The sequence below is a fragment of the Prosopis cineraria genome, unplaced genomic scaffold (genome assembly GCF_029017545.1).
Source record: "Prosopis cineraria cultivar Desert tree isolate PC_DT_omini unplaced genomic scaffold, ASM2901754v1 PC2023, whole genome shotgun sequence".
NCBI lineage: Eukaryota > Viridiplantae > Streptophyta > Magnoliopsida > Fabales > Fabaceae > Prosopis > Prosopis cineraria.
Genome location: NW_026557348.1, coordinates 9,627 through 22,094, shown reverse-complemented (window position 1 = coordinate 22,094; position 12,468 = coordinate 9,627). Strand labels below are relative to the sequence as shown.

Genomic DNA, 12,468 nt, shown 5'->3' with positions numbered 1-12,468 from the left:
ATAGGCAAAATATATAATTCGTTTTAATGATCTTCTCTACATTATGTGGTTTCTTGTTATTTCTGTAAATGTTCACTCAAGTTAAAGAATAAAATTGAAAAAATATTTATTTTTTGTTTAGCACTTTATAATGAAGATAACTTTTTTACTTTTATAAAATACTTTATAAATAGAACTTGCATATTAATTTCTTAAATGTTTTATTTTATATTGTTTATTCTTCTATGCTTACTCTTCAGTATTTAAAAATTTCTTATAATTATCTTAAATTGTTCCATTTAAGTCTCTCAATCTATTCCTTTTTATTAAATTTATTTTCAATCTTTTATTTTAAAAAATATAATTAGAAAGTTCTTCTTTCCTAACACCATTAGTCTATTAGACAAAAAATGCACACATGAGGTTTGAATTCTCATTGAAAGTGGTGCTTATATTTATTACTCGATTGTGCCTCAAATCAAATTATTTTCAATAGAATGATACCTATAAATAATAAAAAAGTGTATATATGGAATTACGAAAATATTTTATTACATTAATTATAGATGGATTTATTTAATTCCGTGTGAGCATTTTTGTTAAGAAAATTAACAATGAGATAAGAGGAAGTTTTTGATTATGTTTGCGTTGAGTGAAGTGAGAGGAAAAAACTTGATACTTAATAAGTTTTTTTTATCCAAACATATGCCTAATATTGACATAAATTTAAATCTTGATTCACTATGTGGTGAAGGATTAACTCCTTTCATTATAACTTATTGGTCATATTGGAATTGAAACTTAGTACAATTGTCCATTTTTTTTCCTAGGTTCCATGACAAAATTGTTATTCATGATTTATCCAAGCAGTCTGTTTGCCTCTTCTTCCCTATGAAGTTCATCAAAGTTTTCAACATAAAAAGTACATTATTAGCGACTGAGTAATGGATCTAACATTTGATATTGTTGTTTATGACAAACATTTGATACTGTTTGGATCTTTTAGGTCAATTTTCTGACTTTACCTGTGTTGACAACGTGGCATGTTCTGTTCCTGTTGGCCCTCGGAGGTTCTTATGACAAGTTCTGGATCATGTTTCTTTTGAATTTTGACATTAAGGGTTGCATTTTTGGGATTAAAACGGCACAAGAAACGAGGAAAAGAGGCCTGTCTGAGAATGAACCATTTTGTCCGAAACATCAAAACTTCAGGTTGCCAGGCCACCTAATATTCACATCTCTACAGAGGAAACTGGCTAATGCAGGTCTTTTTTCTACTGATTAAATACAAGTTTATACGCGCATACACAGCCCCTATTGTGGGGAGGGAACCAGAGAAAAGTCTACAGACTAACTAGTACATTGAGTTGTAGGTGTAGCAGGTTGCAACAATGGATGAGCTGCAGATGAGGAGAGCTGGAAGTAAGGTTGCGTTCAAGAGATTGCTCTCACCCAATACCCTGACATTGTTATTGTTGCATCTGCAACTACTCGGGCTAGAGTTCCAGCTTCGGTTGATAGCAATCCACCGTTGAATGTTCCCCTCGAAAGCCTCGATGACATCATCCTTGATAGAAGTGTGAGGTTCACTCCTGAACTTGATCATGTTAAAAGGATATAAGCCACGTTCAAGGCACAAATTTCAACTTCTGAAGCAGGCATGAGTGTGACGTAACATAAATGTCATGTCATCCCAACCAGCTTGTTATCTAACAAAGAATATGATGTGACCTTTTGGATAATTATATCCAAGAGCTAGCTCATTAAGGTAAAAAATATCCTCAAGTTCAATCTCAGTTTGAAATCGGATAATCTACATTGACATATATATACATGCCACCATAGAATGTGATTTTGTGGGATCCATATCTATCATCATATATTTTCTCTTAATCTCTTTTCGCATGCATTATTCATATTCACAAAAGTGAACGTGGAATATCTTGATTTGCAGGACTCAATTTCCATACTTCGCAATCAGGACCAAAAGGTGGCAAACAAATGCATCAAGAACATTTATAATGGGAAATGAAAGCTCCGCCCTGAATTTTAAGGCAGTCACACAATTCATATGGATTTTGTACTTGCCTATAATCAGATTTGGAAAGGAATAAAACAAAATCAGTCACCAATAGTCCAAGCAGGGGCAATCAGAATCTGATGAGGCAAACTTTCAGTCAATTTACGTGTGACTTTAGTTCTTTCTAAACTACAAACGTTTTGGTCGCATGGAATGAAAGCGAATTACCTTCAAGAACTTCAGCAGATACAAACGTAACAAGGGCTGAGCCAACATATTGCAGCACTGAGTAAGGGATGAAAATATGGAAGCTTAGGAGCAGTCCAATGCAAACCATAATTTCTGATGCCAGTAGAACTTGCCTGCAAGTAAAAGCCAACCAGAAAAGGAAAAATTAAAGAAAGGAGGGAAGATTCTTCAGATTGAGATAGCAGCCTTCAAATGCATCGTTACAGAACACTATGACAACTGAAGGGTCACCTTTCTTCAAATATATTGCTGATGTAGCTTCCAACAACTATATTTACGGGAAGTACAGTAAGACCAAGGCATGCAAGGAAAATGGCAACACTGCTGGTTGACCAAAGGAAGTAGTAACCCGTGGATAACGCTTGATTCAGCTAGTACTATCTCCATTGCATATTTGAGCATAAAATAGACAAATAGTTGAACCTGATAATAAATTTCACAGTTGGGGAAAAAGACAAATTGTCTGAGTTCATTTTGATATAGCTGAGATGAACAACATTTGGGAACAAGATAAAAAGTGGAAGAATACAAGTGAAAAGACACATTATAATTAAATTTTCTTCTATCACCAGAACGATTTAGACATATCTGGACAAGTTACTGGAGTGTATACGTCACTGAAAGAGGCATGTACTAGAACCCAAGCTCGTTTAATTTGCATTTTATCTGCTTGAATAATTGGTTCACACTTCTTTGTGGAATACTTGGAATTTTAACTATGATTTATGAGCATTAAGTCTAAGCAATCTATTTTAAAGTCGTAGCTGGAAGGACATCATGTACAAGCGAACCATACTATAGAATTCTTAGGGCATATAAAAGTCAAATGCAGACTCTATTTCAAGATGAAAGGAGTCGTGATAATTTTAAGCAACTTTACAATAAGCAAATACGAAAGTAGAATCTATTAGGATTTCCTTAAAAAAAAAAAAAACACTGTCATGCTTAGTGATTAGGCCTAGTAAAATAAATTAAAAAGCATATGTAAGAATGACACGATAGAAGTTATTTCATGGCAACGGAGGTCATCATTGGCTCCTCACCTTAACTGATGGTGTGAGTAACCTATACGCCGCCACAATAGAAGTGACGGGTTTCTGGACTTCAGAATTATCACCATCTTCTTCTTCTCTGACTTCATCTTGCTCCGTAATTTCTGAATTCGTTATTAATGGCTGTGTATCAACTGCAACATGTACTACTGGAACCTGGGCCAATAGAAAGAATAGCGTAGAACCATTTCATGAATAATGAAAGATAAAATAATATAAAACACGAGCACTTTCATTGATGTATTTAACTAATGTTGGCCGCTGGCAAGATCAACCTTTCAATACTCAGAAATAGCTGCATATTTTCCAATGTAACCGATCATGCAGGGGCAAAAAATGACCAAAATGATAAGATTGTCAAGTATCAACATGAAGCTAGCAAACATAACAGTTACACAAATGAGGATCCCCTGAATCTTTCTATTGCTGAAGTTTCCTGAAGTATATATCTCACATAACAGAATTATTTTTCTTAATTGATTTTCTTAAATAATACAAGCACTTCATTTTTCATACAAACAACAGCACTTCAGAAATTTCACCAAAATGATACTTTAAGATATCCGTTTTGCACACTGCATTGATTTCGAAATAACAACGAAGAATATAACAAAGAAACTGAAATACCAGTATTTGCTTGATATGGCTCAAGGTTGCCTTTCTCATGGTGAGGAGGTTCCCTGAAACAAATCCACAACCACAGTAGATAGACAAGCCATGCAAGAGCCATAACCCATCCAGGTAGAGTCTCTTCGTTCATTGTGAACTTGTAAACGCTAAAATTAGTCTGTAATAAAGAGGCAAGAGCTGGACCACATGCCATTCCTAGAGCACTTGCACTAACAAAACCTGCAGATGCCGGCATCCTAAGTTTCGATGGTACACAATCACTGATATAGCGCCTGTTAACAGCTCTTGCAGAACCTAACCTGAGATGTCAATATGTTAACCACATTGATATGCTGAGACCAAAAATTTTTATCAAGTCATGTTCAAAAACCTATAATATGCATCTACATTTATTTTGCTACAAATGCATGGGTCCAAAATCAAGAACCTTGCCGTTTTCAAAACGATATATTGTGGTAAGAGAAATCTGTTTAAATGAAGAACTGCTTCCCGCGTTTAGCTAGGTGCATTTTAGAGCCTATTAATCAAGAGAGTCTGCTTGCTATGCACTGTGCGTCTGTGCTTCCGATCTAGGATTTAGCTACAAAGGTCGCATAAGCATAGATGGAAACGATTCTGCTCATACTCATAATATTAATTTCAAATATACAAGGGGTCTTGCTTCAAAGAACTACTTTGTTATTGAAGAGAATAATTTTAAGGTGAACTAGAGGAATGAATTTTTTAAGTCTACGCCATGGTTAAGCAATGATAAAAAAACAAAAAAAACAAAAAACAAAAACAAAAACAAAACAAAACAGAATCTCAACTGCCCAATGCTTCAAGGAAATTTTATACATTGCAGGTTTTGAAATATTTAGTGATAGAAAATAGCTTACCCACAGAAAAGACGTCCAATCAGAAGAACTGATATTGAATTAAGATCATAAGCCAATGCATACAAGATGTTTCCCAATAGAAGAACAATGCTACTTATCAAGAGTGGTCTCCGATATGATCTGTTAGACCACGCACTGAAATAAACAGAAGAAAACATCTGTGCCATAGCCATTGACCCAATGACAATACCACAGACGGTTGCTGCAGCTCCAAGGCTCAATGAGTAGTTGTCTGCTGTAGGGACAATTATGTATGTGTTGACCATATACAAAAATGTGTTCACCAAGTTTAGAAGCAGCGACATGAAGTGATATCTTTGACTCTCATCTTCCACATGTTCTTCATATGGTGATGGTAGCTCCTCTTGCATGATAAAAGCATGTCTTCCCAAAAACTGAAGGAAAGTTGTTGAGTTTGATAATCTTTCTACAGCCACTTTTATAGAATCAAGAACAGGATCCTACAGAATTCAAAAGGATGTTATGATTCAAAGGATAGATTCTTCAGTATTTCATAGTTAACAATAAAATGCATGTAATAGACATGAGAGAAAACCGGGTGAGAATAAGAAGGCTGATCATATATTGATATGTAGCGTCCTTGACATTGTTGTAAGTCCCGAAGGTCTGCAAGATTGTGGGATAAGACTCCAACTACAGCCCCCATACCCTGCAGAGAAGCTATTACATGAATGAAAGTGAAGCAAAAGGAAAAAAATAAAGGTTCTTTTTCACTTATTTTGACACAAAATGGAGTGGAGAAAATGGAACAACATTAACCACACTGAATTAAACTTAGAAAATATATATTTTAAGAGTTAAGATCATTACCACATGCCTGAAAACCTGTCGTAGTTGAGAGTAAGGATGATTTGCACGTGTCTTGACATAATAGTCAGTGAATTTATAGCCAAACCGCTTATCAAATTTTTTTAAGATCTTTCTCAAGCCGATAGCATTCATTTCCACGAAGAAGAGAAGCTTTAAAAGATCCCGTCCAACCTCTCTGTACAATTCTTGGAGGTGATATGTGTTCAAATTATTTTGCGGCTGTAGAAGAGCGTGATGCTGCTGTGCAATATCAGACAGCCTATGCGCAAGTAGGCCCTGTTGTTCAAGCAGAAATAGAACTATTTCTTCTATCTGAAATTTAAGAACAACGAAAGATGACTCAAAATTAGTTGTTATTCTGAAAAGGGAATTTTGAAGAACACACTTTGGTTTTGATAAGCTTTCCTTGACCCATCATAAAAACACTGTCTCTTCCCTGGCTTATTATAGAATCACGGTGGAGTTTAGTGATATCAGAATAGGTACAGCATATATTAATGGATGTATTGCATTATTTTCCATGTTATATAAGAATGATAACAAGAAATGGCATGCTTGCTTACTCTACATCACCATAAGTAGCCAATGTGCAGTGAAGAATCACCTGAAGTTCATCTTATGTCTTTTGTGACAAACTGACAATTACCAAAAAAAGGCCAAAAAAAAAAAAGTATCTACTTTGTGATGAGAATAATGACTGTGCACCTCAAATTCTACACAGGGAAAACACAATCATTGGTTTCTATAATGTTATCGGATTTTGCTCTTAATTCTTGTAGTTTTTTCCCCAATATTTTCAGTCCCTCAGATTGAAAACACTAAAACTCTAAGACCTGAACAACAAACTTCACTTAATCTTACTAAAATTATAGATATCGAAAATATTGACAAAAATTACAATGACTAAAAGCAAAACTTAATGAAACAATAGAGATTGATTATTGTGTTTTCTCTAAGCTAAGATCTATTTCCAGTTTTCCACACACTAGTCCTGCAAATGAGAGTGCTGTTAACCCAGAATAGTTGCCTGAGTGTCTAGCATCCTTGAGAAGTCTCTCAGAACATGATGGCGATTTTGTGCCCCAGCCTCAATTTGCTCCACGTATCCATTGACTTTCTTCTTCATCAACTTATAGTTGATATAATGTCTGAAAATAGTTGGAAGCATCTTATTAGAAAATAATTTTCAGCTTGGTATAAAAACTGCTACTATATTAACAATAGACAAACTGTAAAAACAACAACACGCTACAAAGAAATAAAGGTCATTAAGATCAAGAGTTTCATATATTTATAAAATATAGAAAAATCAATAGTGGCACCAATTCTATGCGTAATCCTTCTTTTAAGGGTTCAGACAAGTCGGTATTTTCGAATATATATATCACCAATAAATTCTGTTAATCTGGACCAAACTGATGTTAGAAGAATTACGAGTTTATTCGTTCCAAAAGTCACTGGCTAAAAGATAAGAATCTCTCAGACAAAAGTAATTGATAGTATGTTTTCAAGCCAATATTCTTATCGCATTGAAAATTTTTGACAATGAATCCAGTCAAGTTGACAACCCTAGAAGGACCACGTTGACATTTTAAAAGCAAGACCAAGAGAGTGTAAATTGACATGACAGTTCTCATGAACTCAGCATGTGGTCTTCCTAGCAAAAGAGAAGAAAATGAAACTTATTGGGATAAGGAATGCCGTCAATATGTTTAAACTCCTGGAGCCATGGAATGAAGTAGAAAAATAATACACACTATTCAGGGTATTCTAATTGCTTGTCTTATATGTATACCCCTTCCATTCTTGAATTTGTGATTCCCTCAGCTTCTTCCCGAAGGCAACCATATTCCGAAAGATGCTCTGTATCAAAGTGAAAAAAGAAAGGGAAGAGGTTTGCAGAAAAGTTACCGACAACTACCTCAAACTATTAATGAAGCTTTACATGTTTGTTAAAACAGAACGACAAACCTGCAGGTAACGATGGCCGTTTACTCTTCTTTGAAGTCAATGCTTCAATCGGCTGGCCAGAAAAGGAACGAAGATTTTCAACGCAACAATATCATGGATTACAGCTGAAACCAGAAGATTGATCTCAGTTAGGATATCTGTAACAATGAACAAAAAGCACTGTATTTTTTTATCTAGTTTTTGGTGCCAAAAAATGACAACAACGAGCTGAAAAATGAGAAACAAAAAGAAGACCGCTGAAGAACACATATACTACCAACTCTTTATTTTTGTAGAGTAATGTTTTATTTTCCTCGAAACCTGCCATGTTTCGCTTATTCAGGATGGAGAAAAAGCAAAGAAGTAATTGGTACGAAGCGTGTAAAACACGTACGCGTCTATGTTTAATACATTCCCAAAACGGCAGTCATAATGTCACGTAAAACTTACAGCCAAATCGCTTATGTCCACGAACAAATGATATAGTCATCATCGTGAGTAAGAAACATATAATAGGGTGGTGGAAGTTGCAGAGAGTTCAAGCTCATCGTCCCCGTGTATATTTATAAAACATGATTTTTTTCAACATTCTCAAGACGACGGCATGAACTTCCAAACATAAGAACTTAAACAACTCTAGCTCCAAAAAAAGAAACTCAAACTCTTCACAGACTAGCTCAACGCCATGAAAGGACAAGGCAAATCGAGAAATCAGGGCGAGGGGAGAGAGAGAGCAATACAGAAACCACTAGAATAGCAAGAGCAAATCCAGAAGCAAATACCGGTTTTGTAGTAAATGCAATATATAGATACAAATGAAAAGGGGATTCTCTACAATATATAAGACAGAGAATGAGATTGAAAGAAGAGGGCTATACGGGTGTTGATTGGTGATGTTTGTGAAGCAGGAAGAGCATCAGAGCTGATGAAGATGCAGAGAAGAAAAGAGAAGAGTGGTGGCATGGCATGAGAAACTAATTAAAGGTGAATAATGGCATTGGTCTCAATGTTTTAATGAGAGGAGAAGAGGAGTGAGAGTGGTGGAAGCGGAAGAACAAGGCGCAAGGAGGGTATATAAAAGGGCAATTGGCACGTGATGCACGGATGGCTTCGTAAGTTGCCGCGCGCGCACCCCCGTCCCTCCGGACAATTCCCTGCCGTTATGCTCTGTCTTTGTACAGTCACCATTTTCAATAAACTTGAGTCCTCATAATGTCGCGCATAATTATTACTATCAGATTAGAATTGATTCATGCAAACTGATAAAAGTTGGTTCAAATGATAAACATGAAAACCTTGTTGATAATGGGCAATATGTAAATACTAGATGCCTCTATTATAATTTTGAATCTGAATTAATGCCTTGAGTTCGCTTGGCAACTAAACTCTCACTCAAGAATTGGATCATGCAAATATATATTTATATATATCTCACAATAATCATATAATATAGTTAAAGAAACTAAAAGAAATAATAGAATGAGATGTAAAAAAAATACTTACGTGGATGCTTTAGACCAAGAAAAAAGTTAAACACTTTCTTCCTTTGTAATTGGATCTGAATGAATTATATTATTTATAATTTATGAAAACTATGTTTCATTATAAATTTTATATTTATAATTTATAATATCTTAGCTATCAAATTCCACGCTGAGAAATCCCACTTAATCTTTTGAAATTCAGAAAAGACATGTAATATAAAACATTTTTCTAAAAAATAAACATAATGAAACATAGTGAGTAAGTATGAAAATCCCATTAATTTTAAATATTCATTAAAAAAATTTTAAAAATGTCTTGTATTTGCAAATATAGTATCTTCCTAAAAATATCTTATAATTTTGAACCACATAGGGGGTTAGACATTCTGATAAATATTAGCATGAAGAAGTGATATATGAGTGGCGGGTATCCGTTGATTTGAAATTTTGAATACAAACAAAGAAATAGCCAATTTGCTGTGAATTGCAATGATGGAGACATTTTTTTGTTTGACTCACTTTGGAAGAGATCATAATATACGCATTTGTGTTTATGGATGAGCGATATAGTAAGGATCACTAATTCTTCACATCACAAACTTGAGAGCAAAATAAGTGATGTAGAGGTCAGATTAACAGTTCCTTGGCTTTTAAAACGAGAAAAGGCCACACACACACACACACCCATATCCAAAAACCATAATTTTATTTCTAATGATAACAATGTCATGGTAAACACCTTCATCATTTCTTTATGGAAACACTAAACCTTTTTGGGAAGTGGCGACCTTGGTTTGTCTAGTTTGATCCAACGCAATTTGGATGTGCTATATATATATCCAAAATGAATACTGTGCACATTTTTATTTCATTCATCTTCCACGAAGCACGCAAGATGCAAAATTATTGCACATTTATATATATCAATCTTCTAACTACTTAACTTAATTATAAAATAAATAATTAGCTAACTCAAGAATTCACAGAATAAATAATACAATCTAAAATGTCTATATTTTATCTGAATGGTGCATCCGCAAGTATAGCACCAAATTAAGGCTCGACAAAGCAAGGGAATTTTTTTATCCACTATGTCTATTTTAGATCTATGACTATTATGTAATCATTTATGTACTTCTTTTTTTACTTATTTTCAAAGTAAAGATATGAAAATTATTTTGTACTTTCAAGGCCATTTTGAAAAAAATTTGTGATTTATTTTTATTATGAGTGTGAAATAAATTAACTCTTGTATTTTCAGCATTATAGTTTTTTTTTGAAGTTAAAATATCTCATTTTGGTAAATGTATACGTTTCGAAGTGTCTTCTTAGTAAGGTTGTGGAAAAGTTTGGTAGTCCTATCCAACTCAAGCAAACTCAATTCGATTCGACCATGTGGAAAAATTGACCCAAAGGACTGAAAGGACTAAAAAGATCAGATTCCATCCTTGGGTTGGACTAGATAAGGGACTAAGTGTAAGGTCTCCCTCACTAAACTACAATCAATTTCATGTTGTAGTTAATCATCAAGGGATTATTCCCAAAAAAATTACTAAGTTTGTAAAATTTTAAGAGCGAGATCCCAAGTTTTCACAATTCAAAACATTCCAATATAGACATATTTATCAAAAATTAGAGTAAAAAATCTTCACGAAAGCATGGGAATCTAAATAGTTTCGTAGCATTTGAAAAAAAAAAGTTTGGAAAACATCATTTTTAGCAAAATAGCATGATGCGCCGTGGCTTACGTGAAGATGGTTGAGCTCATAAACGTCAGCAAGATGTTTAATAGCATGAGCTCATTTTTAGCAAGATGTTTAAATTCCGTTACTACAGTTTAAAAGTTGAAATTCCAAGAAAACCCTTTTTGAAAAGATGGTTGAGCTCAAGCTGAAATCTAAAACACATAAAAAGAAGTAACAGAAGCATAGAAGCATAAATTAAGTCATAAAATGATCAAAAGAGGGTAATTTGGGCACGAAGGGATCAGTTCCTCACTGCGTAATGTGCTACAGTGTAACCTTGCTGTCATGACAGCATTCTAGGTCTAAATTCTAGAGAGCAATGTTTTACCATTCAATGTTTGATTTGAGTAATTTAAGTGTCCACACGTAACTCTTTAAGCCACTTAACTATTGGTATCGATTTCACAACCAAACACTTTATCATTTAAAAGTTGGATACCCAACCCCAAAATTGCCCTTTTCTTTTTCAAAACAAGCTCAAGGGTGTTCAAATTCACCAACCAAGTGCCAATGACTTTAAGACCACTTAAACCAGCTCAATTGGATCATAATGCACCTAATAAAGCAAATATACAACATTACACACAATCTAAGCACAATATGACCATTAAAACCTCGATTTCTCAATAATTTAAGGGGTGGCAATAATTCAAATATAACAATCTCTTGGCCATTAAAGCACACAAGCACCACAATAACACACTTGCAATTATATCTTGACCTCTTACAATAATTTCATTACAATTGCATTCTTCTTAGGCTGAGATACCCACAAATCACAAATTCATATAAGTGTACCAAAACGATGCATAATTTTAAGTTGGCATAATTATAAATAGTTCATTATACCATGCACCAAAAGGAAATGAGCTATACAAATCCAATTTCTTTAGTTCTCAATAATGTCTTCATTCTCTTTGTCTCTATTGAAGCCTTCATCTATAAAATATAACCATGAGGATTGGTCAATAATTCAGTAACTAAATAATATAATCTATCCACAAGTACATAAGAATAGCATATGAGAGTGTAAAGTAGCAAATAAAACATTTATCGAATACATATCAAACACATGATATCATATTACAACACATACAATGCATGATCAATATTCTTCACCTTATAACCAAGTACTCCATGTGACTAGACCGGCCCAAGCTCACTAATCATGGGATGCAGCCTCGGCTAAAGGCACCTTCACCTATTATGGACCACAGATTCACTCTGTCCTCAAATACCTAAAGTTTCATATGCCTAATTTTTCTCATATAGTACTTAGACTTTTAAACAAGAAGAAGACTAAGCATCAGGGCCTCTACGATGCCAATATACCATATGGATTCCAAACAAATATTCCCCCAATAACTCTGGGGTAAACTCCCATTCTTTTATAATGATTATGCTCATAACATCTTAGTCATATACATATCACTCATGAAGCATACTCATATATCAAGTACTTATTTCACATTGTATCCACTTTTGCAATCTTTCATAAATAACATAAGAACGAGTTTTTAAGCATAGGCAATTATTTAATTCAGTACCATATCATATGAATTTCTAAAATATTAACCATGCAAATATAAATTGTAACATCCCAATATAAATTTTAATAGTTAATTTGGGTTAATAGAAAATTAAAAAAAA

The 12,468-nt window shown here is 34.1% G+C and overlaps 1 pseudogene; it reads right to left on the bottom strand.

Moving 5' to 3' along the window:
- Window positions 1–1,150: 1,150 nt before the first annotated feature.
- Window positions 1,151–8,108, bottom strand: LOC129301296 (SPX domain-containing membrane protein At4g22990-like; annotated as a pseudogene).
- Window positions 8,109–12,468: the final 4,360 nt, after the last annotated feature.